Source organism: Coturnix japonica, chromosome 2 (genome assembly GCF_054131305.1).
Source record: "Coturnix japonica strain WE chromosome 2, WE-NBRP24, whole genome shotgun sequence".
In the NCBI taxonomy this organism is placed as follows: Eukaryota; Metazoa; Chordata; class Aves; order Galliformes; family Phasianidae; genus Coturnix; species Coturnix japonica.
The window spans coordinates 27,064,565-27,086,465 of record NC_140664.1 but is presented as its reverse complement, the minus strand read 5'-3'; the positions used below and the strand labels follow the sequence as shown (position 1 = coordinate 27,086,465).

General features: G+C 35.3%; 1 long non-coding RNA gene across 1 annotated transcript in view; it reads right to left on the bottom strand.

Moving 5' to 3' along the window:
• Positions 1 to 239: 239 nt before the first annotated feature.
• LOC107310324 (uncharacterized) overlaps positions 240 to 21,901 on the bottom strand; it is a 73,225-nt gene continuing 51,563 nt past the window's right edge. The window contains exon 3 of the long non-coding RNA XR_004306254.2: positions 240 to 421. This is a non-coding gene — a long non-coding RNA (uncharacterized LOC107310324). The remainder of the gene's footprint in view (positions 422 to 21,901) is intronic.

Genomic DNA, 21,901 nt, shown 5'->3' with positions numbered 1-21,901 from the left:
TAAAGTTTTTCACCTGACTTTTTTCATCCATGAAACTCTAGATAGATCATCATTTGGCTACGTAGATGGTTGCATTCCAGCCTCAGTTAATCTTTTCAAGATTCACAGTCTGCATTGTAACCATTCAGACTGCAACACTCAGGTTTACCACAACACAGGAGAGATCCACATCCTATCAATGCTAATATATTATTTTTTTCATATAGAGATGATCTTGATACGAAGAAATAGAAGCAGAATGTGTTTTCAAAAGTTTTTATTCAGTGACACTTTAGAAATTATCATTTGAATTGGGAAAAACAAAAACAAACAGAAAATATTCATCCTTGTAATTTATTAATATTTTCAGTTTAAAAAGCGAGGAAATTGGCTTCAGACCAGTAGCTGTGTTTTCTCACCTATGTCATTCCACAGACTGAACCTGGAAAAAGATTAGAGAAAGAATAATTTTAGGAATGATCTGTGTTTAGCTGTGACAGAGAATGTCAATGGTTGTTCCATCCATGAAACGTGCTTGAGGGACGTGGGCAACTATATTTTTAAAGAATGATCTGGAGGTACTTAGTATTTTAAAAAATAAATAAATAAATAAATAATAAAGGAAAAGAAAGACTGAGCAGCTGTCATAGACTCCGAGTGAAGAATTTTAGAAAAAAATCTACAATCCTCATTTTATAGTGATCTGAAAACTTGTTAAAGGATAGATAAAAGAGTTTCATTAATATGATCATAAGCTTATATTATTAATATTGCTGGCTATATCATTGCAGAAATTATTTGCCTTCCTACGTTTTTTAGCAGTAGTTAAAAAAATGAATTATAAAATGAAGTTGGTCATTGCCTTTTTTTAGGAATATTTCAGAATTATGTTAAAATTATGTTAATATGATTCTGAAGAAACAATTTCTTAATGTTATACTCGGTGTTGTTCTGTAGTATGTGTAGGACTTTAGTTTACCTAGTCCTTCATTGCTACAAGGATTTAGGAAGATTAAAACATCTCCATCTCTTGTTGTTTCTTGGAGTTAGGACCAGTAGGCCTGAAATACCAGACTGTGCAGCACCCTCAGTGCAGCCAGTAGTCAAGGGTAGGCTCTACTTGTTCATCTACATCACCTATCTGAAAAGTAAACTCTATCTGGGAAAGAAGAGGTCATGCTGTCTTCTAGAATATGAAGAAATGGGTTGGAAGTGCCCAGGATGCTATTCAATCTTATTTAAAATAATCCAGGAAAACAAATTCCCTTTTTGTCTCAAATTGATAAATGAGGATATCTTATCTGCTGTAATGCCAGCTTGGGTGTTCGAACAACCTCGTGCATGTGAGTTACCTCCTCTGCTGTAGTCAGGCACAAGTGTGGCATCACAGTACAAAAAAAAAAGGAACAAAATTGTACAGCTGACAATCCCAAATGCCATTTAACAGATTAGCCAAATAAAATATAGGAACTGTTTCATTTGTTGTCAGCTCATTACAGTATTTTCAGCTAGGATCAAATTTTCAAGCCAAATTTTCCAACTGTCAGTCTCCTTAGGAAAACAGAGATATCTTCTGTATATATGAGTGATACATCACATTAAACATATAGTGGTAGCTGCAAAGAAAATCTGATAAAAGTCAGTAATAAACTAAAAGTTTTACTAAAAAGCTCATTAAAATGCATATTGCAAAACAAGCAATACACATTCCATTTAAAATGATTCATTTGAATAACTGTAGAAATAGTTGAGAATAAATAAAAACAGGGTAAAAGAGGATTTTGCTATCATCTCAAATACTTCACCTAGCTATTAATCTAAAATTGAGTATACTTTTAGACAATAGATAACAACAGAAATACTTATATCATGTGGTTATGTTAATATTATGGATTTATGCAATATGTTTTATATATATGTATACACACTGTGGATATGTATAATATATAAAATATAAATACATATTTAATATTAAATTTAATATTAAATTTAATTCAGTAGATGCCACTACATATGGTGCAACTACTGATAAATAGTTAAACCTCTAAAATATAAAATGCAGAGGGTATTTTGACCGTGTCTTTAATTTTTTTCATTGCATCACAGTAAATAATTCCAGTCCTTTTCCATTACTTTTTTTTTTTTCCCTTGGAAGAAGTCTGTCTCTCACAGAACAAAGAAAAGGATAGATGTGAGCTTCTATGATTGCTGAGAAGGCAGAAACAGTAATGACACTCAGAAAATTCAGTTCAGAAATCATATCTAGTACATTAGAAGCTTTCAAGTTTCCATACAGAGATCTATGTGTGAAATTCTGGCTTTCCCTAGATTCTTGGTTTGTTTTTAAAGCAAGTTAAATAAAACACATCAAATGAGCACTTTTGTACCTAAATTATATGCCATGTAGATTGATCTAATTTCTACCTTTTTTTGTGATTTTATTTTTTGATGCAGAACAGACATACAGAGTATCAGATAAGGATCACACGTCTTTGTTACTAATGCAGTATGTAAGAGGCAGTACATACTACCACCTGAATGCCTAAGAAATACAGGATTTGAAGGTTAATTGACTCACTGACACCTGAGATTGGATTTGTCCCAAACTTTTCATAAGTACAGAGACTTTTGTATAGATACATGTGCGAGTCTGTATGTCTGTGACCTAATTCTGACTTTCCTCCACCTTCAGCTCAGAGGAAAGCCACTCTGAATGAGTTGTGTCAAAAATACGGCAGAGAGAGAGTTTGCAGTGAAAAGAAGAGTTTCTTTAAAAATGAGGTGCATTCTTTAATTTTTTTATTATTTTTCTATTTTTTGCTTAAAGCATATGTAGAGAGTTCTAGTTTTAGTTAAAATTTGAAATGAAATTTAAAACAGTTGTAATTTCTATAATTTCTGCTTACATTGGCAAGAAATAAAGGATTCAGGTATATTAAATGTGTTCCATTTGTCCACAGAAATTCAAAATTTGCCAGAGATGTGGCAAGCATTCTGATCACTTCTTGCTTGAGTTTTAAACACTTCTTGGTGTTTCAGTTTATAGTGTTGGAAAGGTACACAATGTGGTCCTTTAATATCAATCAGCCTACAGTGGGCAGCAAGAACCCAATGTCCCAGCATCTTTCTCAATTACCCTTACTGGTATCCATCTCTCTGTTTAAGATCACTCAATTTATTTTTCTTAGTTACATCCATCTGCAATCAGTGGAAAGAATAGGTCAAAAGGAGACATTCTATGCAAAAGAAATAACTACATATATATTCTGTAATTGTTTAAACAGTGTCCAGAGCTTGACAGATATACTTTATTTTTTGCTAGCTTTGGTTTATAGTTGTGATTTTCTTTTATAATGCTTATGAATGTGATCACTGTAGAATTTTTTGTGCTTCTATTTAAATCACACTGACTTAATTAAAAACAATTTTGAATTTGAGATTTTTTTATTATTTTCTTTTTACTCCAGTAACATATACTGTAACCATTATTTCCTGCTCCTTTGCTTTTAAAAATTTGGCAAAGCACTTTTTTATATATGTTTACATGGTTTTACTTTGCCCCATATTTTGAAAGTAGTTTTATTTCTGTTTCCCTATTCATTTTAGATATCTCTGTAATGGAAACATGAAAACGATAGTTTGGTCTTGTTGTTGTTACTTTGGTTTGGGGTTTGTTTTGTTTGTTTGTTTTTTAAATCTTGTGTTTAAGTCAAAAGATAAAAATCTGATATTTATCTTCTATTTCTATAGTAGGGCTGATTCAAGCTGTGAAATTCTTACTGAAATTAGAATATACTTTCAATAAGAAAAAAAGGAATACTAACTATTAAATGTGGTCTATTTAGATTAGCTCAGGCATTTTGTACATGAGGTTATAATTGGTGACCAACTGCTTGTTCAACTATACTCATGAAAGACAGCTAAAATCTTGACAGTAGTGTTTGATCTAGCTAAAGGTTAACATATCACAGCTAGTTATGAATGGTTTCTCTACTATGACTCACTTTTTAATTAATGTTGCAGAGGACTCATTTTTTTGCTGCATGTCAACATATTCTCCAAAATTATTTTTTTATCATTTTTTATTGTTTGTTTAATTTTCATTTTCATTTGAATTAAAGAGAAAACATTTGGTTTTCATAGCAGTGTATGCAAATGTTTTGAATCAGTGTGATTTGACCTTCTGTAGTTTACAAGCTGTGCTGGCAAAGCCTGGCTTTCTTTCAGCTACAACAACTGATATATTGCATTGTCTGTGGTTTCTTGTTCTGACTCTGAAGCCAATGAGGTTTTTTCCAAATTGTTGCAAAGTTATTTGGGGGATTTCGCAACATTTTCATCTTGCAATCTCAACTACTACTTGCATCAAAGTCGTTAATTTCTCAAAAAGATTTCTACCCTGCTCATACAGCTTACTGTATGTGCTAACAACTACTCTGAATTAATTTCCTAAAATGTAACATTTGCTATATATTTAGATTTCTTCTTATCAGGTAGCTATGGATGCATATATAGAGTAGCTTCGTATTTACAGGGAGAAGGAAAATTATCTACTCGTAACTTTGTGAGTAGGCATTTCACAGCTAGAGCTGAAAGGCCTAGATGGTATAAAAGCACTCTTCAGGGTAAAGTTGATGAATTGTAGTAATCCTGACTGGTGTCAGGACAAAGGAGTCCCTCTAATTGACCATGGCTGGAGAATCAGTAAGGGGTAGTATTAGTTAACTGGCCTAAAATGAAACTTTCAATAGACCATCCCTCCCCCTCACAAAGAAAATGAATTGGAGCATTAAAGCCACCCCCCTACATCATCTCTTATCATAGACCTCCGTCTCTTGCTTATATACAATATCGGCTGCTCCATAGGCTCTGGTGCCAACACTGCTGTTTCCTCCATTACACTATGCTATGCAAAATTAACTGTTCTTGTAAATGGAAGCAACTTTGACAGCAATGCAGCTTTACCTCTTTGAACCTCTGGAGAACCATATGAATAATATTCATCAGTTACTGAAGAGAATGAGAGAGACATCTGGATTATTTTTATGAATACCAACTGTGGTTCTGGAGTTTATTTTGTTGATCATATCCTGCCTGACTGGGTAATTCCAAGAAAACTTATAAAGAATATTTTAAAAAGACAAACAATTGTGCATAAATTTAATAATTATGTACATTATGAAGAATCCTTGTAGAGACACTAGAGAACCTGAAAACTCTGTACCTGACTATTCTACCTAACAGAAACCAGACAAGGTTAACTAACAAGATTTATTCTTGCCATACCAAAACTGGGATCAAGTCTATCTGTTAAGGACTCTAAGAAATGATAGAGGTAGCAGCAGCTAAAATAAACTGCCACAGAAATACATGTATTTGGTTCCACAAAAGCTGTTGATAATTCACACCAATGAGTAATGTAAGCAAGCTGAATGGAATTAGCTGTGCTATACAAATAATAATAATAAAACTTTACTTAAATAGTAAAGGCATAAATCTTTTGCTGTTTCATTCGCTTTCTATGATTGCTAGGTAGCAATTGAGCAAATAAATAATGCTTTGTTTTAGGAAGTTACTGTGAGTCACTGGAATCTTCCTAGAAAAGTAACTTGAATTCCAAAAACCATATTTTGTACGTCTTGCATCCACTTGTTAGTGTTCTGATTCCTTTCAAGAATATTATGCCAGCACAGAGTACCAGACGTCCTGGCATTCTGTACTTTTCTCTGAGTGTAAAAAATAGCCATGGCTTAAGTCCTGAGCAGGTGTATCTCCTAATTATATGGTGTTTGCTCCAAAATGAGTTTTTGACAAGAGTGGTGCCAGAACTATGCCAAATCATTTCATTCTGCCAATGTCTTTATCTTCTGACAGTAATTTCATTTGATGTAACTATTAAAAGATGAAATTAAAAGTATACAAGATGTATTATGGAAAATCTATTCATACTGGGCAGGTATATGAGAACTCATACCTGAAAAGGAGCATCTCTTACTGTATCTGAAGTTAAATTCATGAGAAAATAAGATTTGTTTTTTCCTTTTGAATCCCTGATATGCTTTCTGGAAGCACAGCTTTCTTGCTAGCATCTGAAAGTCAAAAGAGGTCTCTGAGAGCAAAACATAAAAATTAACTTGCAGTGTATAAGAAGAAGTGGATGTGAAATGTGTCTTTTAAATATTAGCAGAAGTAGTTGCTTGAATCATTCTGGAAGCCTTTTGTGGAATAACAGTCATGGAGATTTTTAATGATTTTCCACCAGATATTAGAAATTTAACTGAATGGGAATGACATAAGCATTGTAAAGCTCTTAGCCGCATAGATGCTTACTATAATATTGCCACTATGATGCAGATAAATTTCTGTGTCCTTAGAAGAATGAAACAATAGTCAAAGTGGGAGCTGTACATAAAAATATATTTTTAGTAGCTATCTGAATGTAAAGGCATATATAAAAAAATTTCCTTCTCAGAAAGCACCTAGGGCTGCTAGCATAACATGGTTAGGAATCTCAGAGTCTGAACCCAGAAATACTATCTTTGAGTAGCTGAATTTCAGATTTTCTGGTGAAAGATGCACAGGAAGTTAATATTTAAATATCTATTCTCAAAGGAATATTAGTGCCCTCTCTAAGTGAACTAGCTACAAAGTCTTTTCCTCCAGTACTCCAACCTGCTTTACCTGTAAACTTAAAACTAAGTTTCTCGTGGGGTAGCTGTTGGCAAGACCATTATGCCATTTAGTCTTGCAAAATGGAGCCTGTATTAATTTTTTTTTTTCTCAGATAGTGCCTAAGAAAGATGTAAGCCTGAAACCCAGACAAATGACCATGAAATACATGGTTAACATGAATTATTCTTAATTTGTAGTGAACTACTATAGTCTTTACTTTCAGCAACTGCTGAAGAATTAATACATAACCTTGTTATTTCTCCACTAATATAACTGGTACTATACTTCAGACTGACTGAAGTATTAGCTATGACTTATCAACCAAATTTGCAATATTATTTAATGTACACAAACTACTATCCTGACTACTTGTGAAATTTATATATCCCTGAGTGCTCTGAGAAGCTACCAAATTGTCTATGTCTTTATTCTAAAAATAACTAAAAATACCTCATTGCTTCTACCCGTCCCAAATCTTCTGTTTCTGAAGAGGTGTTTATCTCTACTAGTATACACTACATTCCTGTACAATATCTTGACTCTAGAAACTTCTGAAACTTCATCACTCTTAATATCCCCAAATATTCCATAAAGCATTTTCTTTCTTCTGTCCTCTCCTTCTGTATTCATTGCTTCAGACTTTGGCATATAGAGAAGGCAATCATCCGACTTCTTCCATGTATGGAGATATTGTAAGGAGATGTATGACCCCTTCATAAAAATTGTCAAACAATTCCACTGACACCTTATGTTGTTACAATAAAAATAACAGTACTCATTTTTGTTCTTAGATCCAACTTGGGGGTCTGAGGGCTTTGGTTTAGTTTTAGTTTTTTTGTTTACTTGCTTTTGTTTCACAGTTTTGCTTTTGTTGTTTTATTTTGTTTGATGAGTTTCTTGTTTCTTTTATTTTGTTTTAAGTTTAAAGAGCTACCCTTACTACATCATATTACACAATCCTGATAATGGAGCTTGAGCAAAGGAAATATATTTTACCTTGAAGAGGAAGACCTTTAACCTTTCCTGTCTGCCAGGAAAAGCCAAGTATTAATGAGAAAAAGGAGATTAGAAGGCTGGTGTGAAAGAAGTTCTAAGGCTTGGAGATCTAGAGCAACATCTGGGAAACCATAGAATTTCCTGCTCCCTTACGAGGTACACTTTCCACAGTATTTTACAGGTCCTCCAGGCAGTAGCTAGCCAGATGGAGACATCTTCTGCTTTGTACCTACCTGATCCTTGAAACTTTTAATGTGGGGATCGTTCCTATGGCTCCAACAATCTCCAACGGCCAATTCAAAAGGAGATCTTTAGTGATCATTCTTATTTAAGAATGATAACAACAACTCTATTAACCCATAACCATCCACAGAATCTGCTTCATAGAATCATGGAATCATAGAATGGTCTGGGTTGAAAAGGTTTCAACCCCCTTGCTCTGTGCAGGATTGCCAGTCAGTAGACTAGGCTGCCCAGAGTCACATCCAGCCTCGCCTTGAATGCCTCCAGGGATGGGACATCCACAACCTCCTTAGGCAACCTGTTCCAGTGCATCATCACCTTCTGTGTGAAAAACTTTCTCCTAATATCTAACCTAAAGCTCACCTGTCTCAGTTTAAAATCATTCCTCCTTATCCTATCACTATCACCCCTGTAAACAGTCACTACCCCTCCCATCTATATGCTCCCTTCAGGTACTGGAAGGTCATAATGAGGTCTACCTGGAGATTGCTCTTTTCCAAGCTAAACAAGTGGAGTTCCTTCAACCTTTCCTCACAGGAGAGGTGCTGCAGCCCTCTGATCATCTTAGTGGCCCACCTCTGGACCTATTCCAAGAACTCCACATCCTTCCTGTACCGGGGGCCTAGAAGCAGTTCATTCAGAAACTGCTTCATTCAGAACCCGAGTTTAAGGGGTAAGTGCTACTTCAAATGACTCTGATTTCAATAGATGGACTATAGAGCCTCTGAAAGGAACAATTCCCCACAACAACATCTGAGTGCAGAAATGAGGCTGGCTTGTGAATGAACCACATAACTGTAGCGATGAGTTGATGAACAGACTGGTGAACTGAATGATGAAGTCTTGCTCATGAAAGATTTTTGACAAGATTTTGGACCAGAAATTACAGGAACTTGGCACGTGTCAGATGCACAGATGAGTGCCTTGTAAAAACATGCATGATCGTTGATTACTGTGTGAGTTTAGACTCTAAATCACTAAGCTACTTAGTACTTGATAAGCACTATACTGCATTTAACCTCTTTTTGGTCTTGAACCCTTCATACTTGATGCTAGAGAAATCAAAATGTCTGACTGTGATTTTGGATTCATCTCAGAAGCACAGTCAGGTATTGTGTATTAAATCTAAGTACCACATAATGCAAGGCTTCTCTCAACAAAGTAGGCATTTCTGATTCTTTTATCCAAAAAGCATACAGTGGAAATGAAATTTATTTATCCCTGTTCTTTATCATAGAAGAATATGGAGTACTAAATTAAAGAAGCTGCTGGAAAATTAAGGAAAAAAAAGAAAAAAAGATGTTTCTGAGTACAACACATAATTTGTGGAACACTTCACTGTATGCTGTAAATGTTTTGAAATGTCATGTGCCAAAAAATGAATATAAATAATTTTTATTCAAGAAGCCTTAATTGTTTGCTAGAGATGGGACAAATATGGGAAACAGTATTATGTGCTTCCCTGGTTCTTATCCTTTTCCCTGGCATATATAATAGGACATTTTCAGAGACAGAATACAAGACTAGCTAGACCTTTGTTTTGAATTATTATGGCTGTTCTTATTCTCTTATGATTTTAAGCCACATGCTGTTCTAGAAAATCCCAAACTGCAATAGTAGCTCCAGCATTGGTCTAAGTGATTACACAGGTGGTACTTCAGCAGACAATAGTATGGGAACAATAGTATGGGAGTGTCAAATTTGTGCTGGGAACAACTGTGCTGGGATCATCAAACCCAGAAGTTTATAATACACTACTAGGATTCAGTTGCCTGCTATGCATTTAATCTCTGCTTTGGATTATAAATTAAACTGGAATTTAAATAAAAGTTGTGGCTAGAGGCCTTTAACCATGCTTATAGATGTCACAAGGCTTCTTTTAAGCCACAAGGCACAAAGTTGAAGGGTTGCACTATTTTTGATTGAACACAGAATTATTTTTCAAACTCCCTTTCTAAAACCATTTAAGTTTCTTTTGTGGCTTGGCTCTTCCATAAACTCTTTGTTCATTGGACTTCTAGTTGCTTCTGTTGAAAACAGAGATGCTTTCAAGTGAAATGTTTTAAAGAGGTTTAAAAAGTGTTCTGGTATGAATTTTAAAAGGCATAGATATTTCGTTGATTTATATCATTGTATCAGACATGTAAAAGTAAAAAATAAATATTTTAATTATTGGGATTTTTTTGCTTGTTTTCTTGTTCTGAGCATGGTCCTGTCTTCACACTGTTTGTATGGAGTGCTGGTCTGGTATGGAACTGAATGTCAGTTGTCAACAAAAATGAAATATTTAGAAATAATACAAATAGAGATTTAGAAAAAGATACGTGAAGTAAAACTCTTGTTAAGAATAGTAATAAGAAATGGAGCATAGGATATTAATAAAAATAAATGTAGTAATTGTCATTTGATACAGAATAGGGACAGAGTCATCAAAGTAATCAAGCAATGATTTAGATTTTCAAATTTATTAGAATTTTTAAGTTTTAGCAATTAATGCCATGTACTATTATGAGTTTAAGTTGATTAGCCATTTTTAAAAAGGAACATATAGCAAAAAGCCATATTAATTGAAACAGATCGTGCCATATTAAAGCAGGTTCTTTTCATGATGAAAGATACTACAGTTATAAACACTTCTTTTCTTTTTACATATTTAAATATATTTTCTATTCTTTGAATAGTAAAATACTTAGGACTGACAAAATAGTCACAGTCTACAACCTACATAGGAAAAGCCTTTGATTACAGTAAAATTACACAAAAAATGTGTCATTAAAAGGCATTGGACAGACATAAAACCTAACCTTTTGAGCTGAAGAATACTTAATATTCTCTTCATGATCATGCAAGGGGAAATTCTTTGCTATGGAATAGCTATTTTCCTGTTAAGCAGGCTATTTCATCAATGATTTATTCCTGAGATGTAATAGGTCGTTTAAAATGGTGGTTTAAAAGTTAGGCCTTTTTTGTTTAATTTTCTCACAGGCAGTTGGTAATTATCATGGTCCTGCAGTTTCTCTGGAATGCTGTGGAGGGTCAAATGCCAATGGAACCCTGCTTTATAGGGTAATTAAGACAGTAGACATGGTTATTAAATACATCGTGCTAAACTAAACTGGAATGCTGTGAAATAAAATCCAAAATCATAAATAAAACGTGGGTATTCTAGCAAAGGAGGAAAAAAAATAAAAGAAGAAGAAAAGAGAAAGAAAGGCTCCATACAATCATATTTGCAGTAAACAGCACTGGCTGTATTGTGTCTGAAATTCTGCCATTTAAGTTTCAGCAGATCTGCTAGATGTTTCAGGAATATTTTAAAGCTAAATATAAGAGCAAATGTACTCTGTGTGTGTTTTGTGTGCTCAGAAATCATGTACAGTAATCAAAATTCAACCTCATAGTGCTCAGTGTATCTAAAGAATGTGAAAATATTCCACAATGAATAGAACCTTCTGTATTCATAATTACCATGCAGCATGTGCTGGAAAATATGTACTAAAATAGGATGATGGATGTAGGTTTAATGTGAATAACAAATGAAATTTTGAGAATCCTTTAGAAAATGCCATGGGATGACAGGCTTTTTTTAAGATCTTACCACATGTAGCGTAGCTGTTTCGTTCATATCCATCTGAAAATTTTATGTTTGCATTACGCTTTGGGACACATATAGGGACAATATTGTGTACAGGAGAGGTGGGCAAAACTAAAGGTTTGTTCAAGACAGATAACGCTATGCAGTATGAAAGCTGAAATACTGCAAACTGTAAAATATTGTACCTCCCTCAGAATATGCAGCAAACTCAGCTTTATATTTTTTCATACCAAAAAGATAGGGTAATACAGTATCTTCCTGGAAACACTGTGATGAGTACACGAAAACAGTGGGAAATTCACTTTGACAAATGAGTCCAATATAAAACAAAGTCCCTAAAACACACAATGTACAAGTGATCCAAATATTCTCTTTGTTTAAAGTCTAGAAAATTAAATATGCAAGTTTACTGGCAAATTCATTGCATCACCAACAAAGGGAAAAAAAAAAAAAAAAAAGAAAAAAAAACTATGCCTCCCCCTCCCAAGAAAAAAAGAAAAAATAATAATTCCTATTCTAACTGTAAAACTGGAAGCCAGAATGTGTAGTTGACGGGCAGCGAGCCAGCTGACTTTAGATCACTAGCCTTTCCAGCAGATCAGTCTTCCTACTTCCACATGGAACACATTTTAAGTTAACAATGTGTAGTTTGGCAAAGGAATTGTTTTTTTTTTTGGCATAGAGTAGTTGTCTCATTTCTTTTAAAAAAAGTATTTTCTGCCTGCTTATATATACAGTGCGTGTCGACATTCGTTTGAACTTTAAAAACAGTTGTTACATCAAAAAAAAGCTTTACTTAGACAATTACATTCTCTCTCTCTTTTTTTTTTTTTTTTTGGTCCTTTTTTTTTTTCTTTTTCCTTTTTTTCTGTTTATGCAGATAAAAATAATGGAAATTTATCGTTAATTCATCTGTATACTGGCTGGTGTAATTCATCCAGTTTGTAATGTTTACTTAAATACTTACATAAATGCCTATAAAAATGTTGATTAAGCTACTTGACCACAGACACTCAGAAAACAGGCCTCCTCCCTTAAGACAGTAATTTAAGTAAGTCTCAGTTGATATCGGAGTATTTACAGTGTGGTTATAGACTCTAAGACAAACTCAGATTAAATCTGATCATTTTGCTCTTACTCCAAAACCTGGCCGTTTCAACCAGATGTATTTATAGCCCCAAAAAAGCGGTAGAATGGAATGCTACTCATTCAGACATTTGCAGTTGATTTATTCATTCCTGGTTGCTTCCACTGCAAACTCCGAAAAGCAGAAATGCAAATTTTCAGACATTGGTTCCACATGAAATGGGACAGACCACTGCACCAGCTACTGTTGTGAGACCAGATAGAGCTACTGCTGCCTACACATAAAGAGAGCCATTAAGGAGAAGTTGTTTATTTCTGCTTCTGCAGAAATCATAAACACCAGCCATGAGCCTGACAGCACAAGCTGTGCTGCAGTAAATTCTAGTACTTTGCTGGCCATTCTAAGCTGCCCAGTAAAAGTTACTGTAGCTAAATCCCATATACATTTCACAAAATAATCCTGCTCAGAAGATGGTATCATATTCATGCACAGCAGGGTGTGCAAATGCCTATAAATCAAAACGTAGAATCTGAAATATCTATAAAAAAAATCTGTGCAAATTTAACCATGACCCTTTGCCAGACAATAGGCCTTCATATGCTTTGCAGCTTAGCAGACACCAAGGAATTTTGTTTGGAAGTGATAGCTACTGTCTATGTAATATTTAGGACCTATTCATGGAGCATCTGGCAGAAAATAAAAGGGTTTCCTCCTCTAACATATGCTAAAGAAGGATGTGGTCCTGTGCCTGCTCCTCCTCTTCTGACTTTTTGCAAATAGCACAACATAAGAGACAGTTGTTTCTGGCTGCCCTGCTGCCTGTCATGGCTGTCAAGTGAAATCCCATGAATTATTGCTCTTCCAGATGTAAGAGATTTCCAGGCTGACTTAAAACTGCCTGTGGTTTGTGATACTGGAGAGGAGTGAAACGAGATTAAACTTCATCTCATCAGTGCAATCTGAAAAGATCACACAGAGGACTAATAATCACAGCTTTTTCATTCCAGAGCTGGACCCAAGAGCTGTGTGTTTTTGTTTCAGGGCTATGTCACATTAAGCTTGTTGGAAGATATTGATTAAGGTCAAACAATGTTTGAAGATCAAAAATAAAATTTTTAACTCTGTGTTGCAGCATACATTTTGCATTCCTCAAAAAGCGTCATGCATTATTTTACCCAGCTGAAAGTGAAAAGGCTGTGAACTGAATTCTGTAAATCTGAGACACTGGCACTTAGGACAAACTTATGAACGATAAAGAAGGAAAAGAAGAAAATGCTCACCTAAAATTGTGAATGTAATGCCATGAGGTTTCCCTTATAATTCAGAGGGAACTCTCACCTCTCCCTCTTTCCCCCCAAAACAGTACTTAGGTTTGTCCATCAATGTCTGCCCTTTTGATTTTCAAAACTTCTTTCTTCTCTATCTGTCTCTCTTTTTATTTTTTTTCAAGTACTTGTATTTACACACAGCTTATGCCAACCACAGTGGTTTCTGGGCGTATTAGGTTACTTTGAATTTTTTGTGTTAGTAAAGAATATTTACTCCTACACTGTTCAGTTATGTATTTTTCAAAGTATTCGACCGCAACCCTCCAGAAGTTAAAAAAAAATAACAGAAAATTCAAATTACTAGGTAGAAATTTAAATAAAGGATTTTGTGATTGTTTCCAGAATTGTTCTGCAATTTTATTATTTCCACGCCAAGCATTTACTGGTTAATTTCCAAGATAAGTAAGTTAAGTTTTGCTATCTTCTTTGATGTATGTATGTATGTATCTGTAAGTGTGCATGCATGTGTATGGAGAGCAACTTAGAAGTGTAATGCACACAGTACCTGCAAGCTAAGCTTCAAATAATAGCTGTAACACAAAATAACATAATGCTTTAAAACCTAAGCATAGTCAAATGATTACTGTCACAACTCATTTTTTTATGAAATCAAGACAAGTGGAGAGGCCCCTGACATTTCACTTCAGCCCTATTAGCGAAATATTAATTATAGATAAGGAAAATATGTTGCCCAGAAAACACCTGGAAATAATTGACAAATGTATGCAACTCAGATCAGAACATAATTGCCCTGATTCGACCTATGCAGCTTTTTTTGAAAACTGACGTCGCTTGTTTAAGTAATAGTGTTGGCTACCAGATGTAAAACCTCCCAGGCTAGCTTCCTTTTCCGTCTGAGCTCAGGCATATCACAAAGGCTCTCTAATGTGGGGGGATACCAGCAAAACAGTGATGAAAACCATAGGTACGAATATCTGCAATTGGCTCACATGAAAGCATTTATTGCTTTTCATGCATGTGCATTAAACCATAGTGAAAAACAACCCTTGATTGAAAATGCATTAATTACTTGACACTGGTTTTCCTCAGTCTTTTTTTTTTTTTCTTTTTTGCTATGGGATGCAAGTGAAAGATTACAGCTGAAAAAATGATCATCATACTTGAGGTAGGCTCACAGAATCTTTTCTTCTGTTCTGTGTGAAGTTGTCTTGAACTGAAACCTCTGCTCCTTAAGGATTAAGGGATTGAAAAGCAAAGACTGAAGCTGCTGTAATTTAAACCCAGCCATTCTCTAGCACAAAGGTGCAAAATGGACTAAGCCAATCTGCTTCTTTTCTAGTTCAGCTAAGAAATAATTTTACCTTTTGAAAGTTTTGTACTATTAACATTCCAAAGATGTCATTATCTTTACAGGAAATTTATTCTCTTGATTTTTTTAACGTGAGATCAGAGCTGCGAGACAAGTAATAGGTGGACATGGTTTCAAATTGCAGTTTATGGCATTTCTGAAAAATTCCATCTGTGTGATGTATAGATAAATCATAAAGATAAATTTAATCAATGAGTGCCACTGAGGTGGGTTTTTTTGTTTATAAAAATATCTTGTCTCCAGAAATACTTGCAGAGCAGTTTTTCACTGCTATTTTAAAAATGGTTTTATGTTCCAAAGAGTCATAAAAAGTATCAAATGAAACAAACTTAGTTCCAAGGACTGCAAGAAAAGAGGGAGCATTATGTTATATTGCAGATAATTAATACATTCACCAGACAGAAGAAATCCAGTTAATTACTGGGTGCATGTTAACTGATTGCAGGTTCTGAGTTTCAGTAACAAAATGAACTGAATTCACATTTTGGGCTGTTGGTTTCTTTTTAAAGTTTGTCACAAAGATGCAGTACGTAATTCTAATCAAAATAAAACATAACTTCTTTTAAAATACACATATTCCCAGTGGAAGACTGCCGCATCCATCAGGAAACAAAAACCTATCATTACAGTTTGGGCATCGCCATGCCAGGCTAGGGACCTGTCTTTGATTACTGGCCCTTGGGCTCCCCTCAGAGATGAGCACTGCCTGCAGAGGGTGTGGTGCAATGCTTGGCCTGTAAGAAGAGAGCAGCTCCTTTGGTTGGGGATCACAGGACCTCAAAGTGGTTTTTTAGAAGTGGCACTAGGTGGGGGTGGAGGCAGGTTGCCCTCCTCTTACACCAGTACTGTAGTTTCTATGAAGTGGAGCCTTTTACAGAGGGAAATAAGGGAGTTGTAGCATCATGGAAATACAGAGATTTTTATTTTTTTTTCCTGGGGGGAAAATACATAAACATATTCCCTTACAATATATGTAGAAATTTACTACCTACAGGAGTGAGTGCAGACCTTGGAATTACTCATATCTACTTTGGGCTACGTTGCATAGTTTTCATTTAGTTGGGGAAAAGTCACATAAATGGTTATATGTTATTATTTGTAAATCATCTTATATTGCTTATTTAAAACTGTGACCCACTGTTTATCCATACATTTGATGTGGAGCTGGCAACCAGAAATAATACGAGCTATCCAGCACTTCCCATTTATAACTTCAAAGCCTAACCTGGAGGACCACCCTCTCTGGAGACAGAAGCAATTCATTTTCCATATTCAATGTGCTTCTCCTGAGAGGAAAAAACTGCCAGTCATGCCAAATTGTGTTGAATAATACAAGGTAAAGCTAGTTTTATCATATGGGCAGCTGACACAAAACTCTTTCACTTATCTTACGTTGGATGGGAACCGAGTTCAGAGATGAAAGGTCAGTTCTTTATCCACTAAGCCCTCTAGATATTCCAAAATCCCCAGTACATTACAAATTTGAACAGTTTAAGCTCTCTTAAATAAAAGAATCTCTTCTCGAGGTAAAGTATACAGTGTATATAGATACAGAGCTGGAGAAACATGTGAAAGGTCACAGATGTGACCTTTTAACGTCAATAGTTTTATTTATTGACAAGAAGTCCAGTTTAAAGGGCTTAATGAAAAAGCAAGACAAGAATCAAGGAATCTGTTAAACTGCGTAAATTTGACTGACTACATAAATTGTACTTCATGCCCCAAAAATTGCAATTGCTATGAATATTTTCTGGGGCTTATGTTTAGCAGAGGAATCAGCTTCAGAAATCAACAGCCAACAAGTTAAACTGGCAATAGAAAACCTAGTTCTTCAGTTTTCCTAATGTGGCCTAGAGCAATTGAAATGATATTTTTTATTTTTCTTAATATTTTCTCCCATGTTGCTTAATTTTTGTGTTCTATCACATAAGGAGAAAAAAAAAAAAAAAAAAAAAAAAAAAGTTGAAACATTTGGATGGCAAAACTGCCCTACAGGTGACAACCCTGTCCATGATGGGTGGAGTAGGAACAGTTTGATCCTCAAGGCCATTTCCAACCCAAGCCATCCTATCATTCTTTGATTCTATGATTAATACTCTTTCTCAGTGGAGAAAACTGTGATGGCAGGATGATACCCACAAAGCTCCTCTAATCTACTGTTTTGCTTGGGTTTTTTGTGCTGCCCATAGCCTACGCTGGGGATGTTTCATTGTGCATTGCTGTACTTTTGTAATGCCTTTGTGATAAATGTTTTCAATACCAATGGCTACATATATGGATGATACTTATAATATATGAATATTTATGTATACATATATAAAAGATATGTGTATGGACTGGTTTTCAAGTAGTCCTGAGCACCTGCAGTTTCCATTGAAACTGCTGGGTGCTCTAACGGCTTGGAAATTCTGAAAGTAAAGCCATTTAGCTCTTAAAAATGGTTTTACCTCTCATCAAGTGCAATCCAAGAGTTCTGAAGATTAAAAGTGGTATTAGAAAATTTGTTTCCTGCAAGAACAGTACTTTGCCCTTTTACAGTGCTATTTATAGACTACAGCATTTTGTTTAGGTGAATCAATTATCTGTATCCTCAAGTGCAGATTTTATTTTCATGGACTTTTGGATGTTGCCATTTCAGTAATAATGTGTGGCATTATTCTAGTTCAATTTTACAGCTTCTTCTCTGAAAAGACAACTGCCTTTTGTAATGTAATTTAGAGTCTTCATTCCGAATGGGCATCAAGACATACAAATTGGGAACACAGGGAAAAGAAACAAAGCTGGATTAAAGATTGCCTTGAACTGCTGGAGCTCTGGCCCAAGGACTCTGCATTCTTGTTTAAAATGCCTTGACAATAATACTGATCATTTCATCTCTAGTGCCTTTTATGATTTTTTTCCTGCAAAATGAGAAAAGGATAAACTGGGACCAGCTATAATGACAGAAGCTGGAAAATGCAGTGCAGCAAAGTGGTACTGCTAGTTCTAGTGGTAATCTTTTCATCTTATTCTCTTTGACTTTCTTATTAGTGTGCTAAAACACCTTTGCAAATTGATATGGATAACTGATCGGGTAAACTGTAAACAATACTATACCGTTAACATGGCTTTGCTTGTGAAAATTTATAAACTAATTAATTTGGCTGGATCTCTTGTCAACATTTCAAGCTACCTTTGGTATGACATGATACTTTCTCTGATTTTTCATGCCACCCAGTATGCTTTATTTACTTGGTTCTACACCTAGGTAAATGTGCAAGTTTTACAATACCAGCTTATTCACTGGTTTCACCCAGAAGCTTCAAACTTATCCATGACACAACCTATAACAACTTCACATTTGCGGGTTTTTTTCCTCTGTCTGTAACATCAGTGATCAACCTCATTGTGTAGTGAAGCATATGAACACTGGATCATCAGATCATTCATACCTGTGACAGAGCATTAGCTAGACTCTCCTTTGAAGGAAATATTTTAAATTGCTCGATCCACATATACAGGGGTAATTTCTTAATTGTTTAAATTATCTCATTGGAAAAAAATTTCACTCACAAAGAACATGTGCACATGCAACGGACTAGATTATGAGCAAATTCTCTGGTGTCATTCTAGCTTATTTTTAAAGAAAGCTGGGATGCCCCTCAGTTAATTTGCATTATATTGTGCAGACCAGTCTTTATGTAGTCTCATCATTGTGGTGAAATGACTGTTTATCAAAGGTCAGTTACAGTACTCAGAGCCCCACAATGGAGTGAAATGTAGGAGAAGATTAGTAATTTGGAACCTTAATAAAGAAATTTCGCTTTATTTGTGCCTAACCTTGAAAAACACTCACAGATTTCGACTATTATACAGGATGCAGCAGTACAACTTCTCAAGGGCCTTTTGTCTGCACACCTCACTGCCTGCCAGAGGCTCATTGTTAGCAGTTAGTAGCCTCAGTAATACAGGGTGGGTGTTTCTCATATTTATTGACATATGCCTTTTGTTTTTCCTTTTCTTTTTTATTCTCTCCCCAGATTTTGATGAATATTATAGTCTTCTTAGCTCCCTTGCTTTCATTTTTATTACAGTATTTGGAGGCTTTTTCTTATCCTGAGAGAGAGATGCCAGAAAAGGTACTTTATTTTTTTCTTCCTGAGCTTCTGGACAGATAATTAGAACCTACTGTATGCAGTCTGAGTGTCTGAAGTACATGTTAAAAGAACAAATGGCTACAGTCCAGCTCCACATATGGCAAATGTGTTATCCTGATATTGCTGTATCCTGTCAGATTAACAGATATATTGTTTTCTACATTTGCAAATGGAACCTGGTAAAATGAGGAGAAGTTTTCTGGGTATGACATGAGTTTTGTGCATTTTCTTTGTTTGTTTTTTTGCTTACTTGTTTTTCTTTAAAACGTTGAAGGCACTGTACTGTCATTATGGCATCGAGAAGTTACATAAAATCATTACCAAGGGGGTTTTAATCTCAAGAACTGGGTTTTTACAGTGATGATCACCTACAGTATTGTCTAAATTTTCTGCATATATGAAAACCTGGCCTTAAGTTCCATAGAAGATTTCTTGGAAAAAAAATAAATAAAATAAAAAAGAGTAATGTTATGATTGCAGGGTGTTCTTTTCTTTAACCTTGAAAGTGAGATAATTAAGTGTGGGGAAGAAAAAAAAGATTAAAAATTTTAGCTTAAATAAATAAATAAATAAGAATAGGAAAATATAATATATTGATGTGTAATTGTATCTAATGACACTTGGATACCCAAAACTTTTCATGATATTGCAAGTCTTCTCCATTTGGCATGCTCTCAAAAACAGGGAGGTGTTGTAACACAAATTCTGCTGCTTACAAAAGCCCATCATTTGCTCATGATTTTTCTTTGGACTATATGTATTAAAACGTCAGAAGCTCAAAAAGATTTTATTTAAATACTCTGTGCCTTGATATTCTGCATCATAATATAGAAATGAGCTGGAAAGATGCATACACTGCCAAGGAAGTTGTGAGAACATGTTGTACTAGTACCTTAGCTGTCACTCCAGACAGTCAAATGAAGTAAGTCAATGGATCTATGGTACAGAGGTCAGAGTGGCAGTATTTCTGAAGAATTCAGAGAAGCTGTCTGGAAACTGCTAGTGTGTGAGATGGAGGAAGAAAGAGAAAGATGAGCAATGAATTCCCTAAAGCTATTCCCCTGAATGTGTTCCATAATAAATTTTAAATGTGTGTCATAGTCACACACTGGGGGTCAGATTTACTAATAATTTGCATTAACATTTGTAATATCTATCTTTTATAAACCCAATCTCTTTTAGAGTTTTGAAAGTTCATATTCTTCCACAATAAATTCAGAATTTCAGCAGCTAGGCTATTCTCTGATATTATATGCTTGAACTGCAGCTTTTATATATGAAATGAAGAGGCTGCTCTGCCTCTCTTACTCCTTTCTTCGGCTGACTGCTTAGCAGACAGAAACCACTGTAATCTGCCACAGCATCAACAACTGAATAGGAGAGTGGATGCTTTCCCTGCAGAACCTAGACAATAACTCTGGACAGGAGGAAAAAGGACTAACACAGGGATCAGATGAGAGAGTGCCTTTCCTCCAATGACCCAGCTGGCTTGCCCATGACAAAGCTTTTACAGGATATAACATAGATGAAATAAGAAGAATGAAAGCATTAAACAGTGTGGCTGAAAAAGGGAAAAAGAGGAACTTAAAGGAAGGCAGAGTCTATCTCAGGAGAGACAAAAGGCAATATTGCCTGTGTGATTGTTCCAGCCTTCACAAAGGGGATTGTTTGCCTAGCTGGGAGCTGCCGGAAAGGATTAACAGTTTTCCAGGGCAGACAACACCCCTGCAATCCCACCTCGGGGTATCTCAGGTGTGAAGTGGGAGCTTGGGGGAGAAGGCAATGGTGCAAGCTCAATTGGCCAGTAGTGCCCTTGGCTGACATCGTAGTTTATTTGTGAGCTTATTAAGCCTGGCCGGTCCTTTGGGGGCACTCTTGGCAAAGGTCACAAAAGACAAGATTTTGCATAATGAATACATTAAAATCTTTTTGTTAGTGCATAGGGAGCAAGAGGATGATGGCAATGAAGCTTTGGAATACAGGAAAGGAGGTAAAAGAAAATTAGTCCCTAAGGTAACAAATATGATCACCACACGGACTTGGGTTTCTATTTCAGCCAGTGAGCCCTGAGAGGGAAAAAAAAAACAAAAACAAAAACAAAAAAAACAGAAAGAAAAAAAATTGGAAGCACGCTGCCTTTTATTTAGAACCATAGCTACAGCACTGAAGGAGTATGCCACAAAGGGCAAAAAAGCCACTCTCTTCTATGATGAGTCCTTTATGGAGGGAGCCCTACTATTGAATAAGAAATGTTGGAGAATACTTATGTATTTTGAAGATCTCAAAGGGAAAAAAAAAGATGCCATGTCAGCATGTGGGCTATAAATTTTACTTAGTTATCATAAATTCGTGCTGAAAATAAAGCTAACATTATCAGATTTTTTACCATGAATCTCCTATGGGATTAATGTCATAGTACAGAAGATGGGACCTAGATGTGCCTTTTCTGGCTCTTTAATATAGACCCAAATTGGATGGTAAGGATAAGCTAGTGTAGGTATACATGTGAAGATGGCAGTGTCTCATAACTCAATG